The following is a 3173-nucleotide window of genomic DNA, read 5'->3' as shown; positions in this document are numbered from 1 at the left end:
TCAGTAAAAGCCCAGACAGGCGAGCAGTATGAATACCGCGGAGCCTGGTGACAGAGGTGATACATGTCCGGGTAGAGATGGAACAGTCAGACGGCCTCAGGTAGATGGTGAAGGTACTTCTATACAGGTCCAGCAGTGATGGTGGATCTGCTGGACTTCAGGTTTTCTGTCTTTTAGATGGTTTTAGGGCAACAGTGACAACATGCAAATGCACGAGCAGCCCTGGATAATCCACGCCGGCAGGATGATAAGATCCGGCGGAAGATGGAACCTATGAGAAGAGAAGTAAATATAATGTAAGTGATGGGACTCCATAATACATGATACTACTGTGCGGTCACTGTGCCGGACGCAGAGGAATCTCATCACACAGAGGTCAGGGATCATTGTCAGCCATCATACATGTGACAATCCCATCACTGACAGATGACATCTGCTCCACATGAATTATTCTCACTGACCGACATCACACAACATGGAGATGACTCTCACACTTACCTCGTCTCTTTTTCCCCTTCTCTCCATTTTCTGGTTTTTGTTCTTCTATACTCAGATTTGATGCAGATTTTCTTTCCTCCTCAGCTGGAAATTCTGAATGGAAAGTAAAAAAAAAACCTTATTAACGACATATTCTTATGGGATCTGCTTTGTATCTTTCCTATACATAGTAGAATTGTTCTAGTCCTGTCTCCTATAGTCCTGGTAATCTGGCATTACATAATAGGGCAGAATAAGTCCTATATACCACACACGACCTTATCTGAGGGGCATTAAAAGTATCACTAATATGAAGCCGCGAGCGCCCTGTGTGCCGCCATATGGTGCATCCCTAATGAGCGATATACTACTATAGGAGACGATGTCTCATTATGATGACGTAGGTCACTGGATGCTCCAACGTATCTCACAGAATCCATGCAAAAACTGTACAAAATGTAAGGAAACTGAGATACAATATGGGTCCATGGGCAATATCATTGGGATCCATAAAACATGGATAACATAGTAGATCTATTACAGAAAAACCATGTGGAAATATTTGAGTCTTGATGGCAACATTTCCATTCTTTGTGCTGTAGACATGTACATACCTGACAATGGGGACGAGGATGGCAAGCTGATTATAGCGTCTTCTCTGTCAGATTCACAGAAAGATTCTTTCTGCCTGTTTGGAAGAAGAAAATGTGTAAATCACAAGTAAACGCAGGATATAAGGGATTGTCTCACTAGAAGAACACCGACTATAAGGATTAATAGGACATATGACTGTCATCGTGGGGAAGGTCTCCTGCTCAAAACTATGTTCTGTGGATCAGAGCAGAAAACAACTACGAAGAATGGCTGACATGTAATACTACATCTCTCCTACAGTGTGGGCAGCAGTGAAAATGCATGACTAGCTGCAATTATGGACTGTTATCACCAGCAGTTTCTGAAGCCAAAAGTACAATGACTGCTAATCATGGGGCGGTGGATGCTGCATTTGATATTATCGTATTTATGTCCTATATTTGGTGTTGTGGTAATATATCAGCATGGATCTTCCAGTATTGACCCCATAATCTACTTACATTTCTGAGATGTTTGTACTGGATGATTGGGTACACTCGGGAGAGGACTTGGGATCCTCATCATTCATTGTTCTGGTAGCGGTGGTGTAGAGCTAAATACAAGCAAAAATAAGATATGAAATTATTTTTTTTTACTTTTAGAGGTCTTTTTTTTACATATTCTGGATTTTTTGATCACATACTTACTTTAGAAAGCCTTTCAGAAGATGATATAAAATTTTGTAAGTCAAGGCTCTCATTGTCCTCACTTGTGTCCTCCTCATCCTCTGAGACCAGATGTTGGTTTACATCAGAGTGATCTACAAGACATAGGTAATGACGTGTTATTATTATTAAAGGTTGTCAATATAACACAGTCTCCATTAATTACTAATATTAATGGGAACCAATTGTCACATTTTATGGAAGATGAGACAAACAGCTGCTTAGTCTTGATAACGTCTCCTTCTACTTACTGATAAATAAGGTGGTGTCCTCCTCTGACACAAGCTGAGGAACATACTCCGGCTTTTGACTTAGAAGGTTGTCAAAATCTAAGTCACTCAGGAACGGATGGCCCTTGATCACAAATGCTCCTCCTGGAAAAAGAAAAACAGAAGTGATTCTGACATTGTCAGAGACGGCTCCATATCTGAACAGTTTATGTTAATCTGAACCAATGACATAAGCAAGCTGACATGAAGGAAATAGACTGAAAGTCATAGTATGGAGAACTAGAAATAGGCAAGCAGACTGAGAAGTGCTGATCCTTATGGACATGACTAATATATCCTTGGTGTAAAAGTAAATATTAATACTATTTTATCTATTACCTGTCCCAAGTCTGGGTGCAGGATTTCTTCTGAGCAGCTCATTGATGAGGTCCTGAGCATCGGGAGGAGGAGCATGATCGCAATCCCAAATTATGTCTCCTGTTATATAGAAAATTACAGAAAATAAAAACTCTGCATTGAACTGTAAGACAAAGCAAAGGAAATAACTAAACCAATGTAACCAGTAAAAGCAATGATTGGATTATTCTACTTACCAATTTGGCCAGTTCTATAAAGCTCAGTTAGTGAGTTCTCATCAAATGGTACAGATCCCACAAGGAATTCGTGCAGGATGATCCCCAGTGACCACCAGTCAATAGGTCTTCCGTAGCCTTCGTTCAGGAAGACCTCTGGGGCGATGTAATATGGGGTGCCACAGATCTGGAAACGAACAGAAGATCAAGATGAGAATCGATGAAATGATTATTGTGAAAAGTTTTCGCCATAAAAACACAATGACAAAAGACAAAATATCAGTGGAAAAGTTCTCTAGAAATGAAGAATGTAGAGAAGAGACAATAGTGTAATGAGATTTGTAAAGAACAAGCTAAGTTCCTGTAAGTGATGCTGACCTCGCTGTCCAGGAACTCTCTGTAGATGTCCACCGCTAAATCCTTGTGGACGTTGGTTTTTGGTATCATGAGACCAAGTTTGGAAACTCCAAAATCGGTGACTTTTATGTGTCCAGCAGATGTAATCAGGAGGCTGTGAAAGAGAAGATGGTTTTAGACTCACAGACCATGTGATAATAGATGATAGCTTTACCCCTTTATTATACTACAGGGGGCAC

General features: G+C 40.5%; 1 long non-coding RNA gene across 1 annotated transcript; it reads right to left on the bottom strand.

Annotated features, from left to right (window-relative positions):
• Window positions 1-528: 528 nt before the first annotated feature.
• LOC141172868 (uncharacterized) lies at window positions 529-1594 on the bottom strand. The gene is made up of 3 exons (XR_012252545.1): window positions 1572-1594; window positions 1092-1165; window positions 529-591 (listed from the first exon to the last, which is right to left on the bottom strand). It is a non-coding gene; the product is annotated as an uncharacterized lncRNA (long non-coding RNA).
• Between the last annotated feature and the right edge of the window lie 1579 nt (window positions 1595-3173).

The sequence above is a fragment of the Phyllobates terribilis genome, unplaced genomic scaffold (assembly GCF_046119375.1).
Source record: "Phyllobates terribilis strain yellow unplaced genomic scaffold, ASM4611937v1 Scaffold_1__5_contigs__length_1240528914, whole genome shotgun sequence".
NCBI lineage: Eukaryota > Metazoa > Chordata > Amphibia > Anura > Dendrobatidae > Phyllobates > Phyllobates terribilis.
Note: the sequence above shows the minus strand (reverse complement) of the source record. Positions and strands in the feature narration are given on the sequence as shown.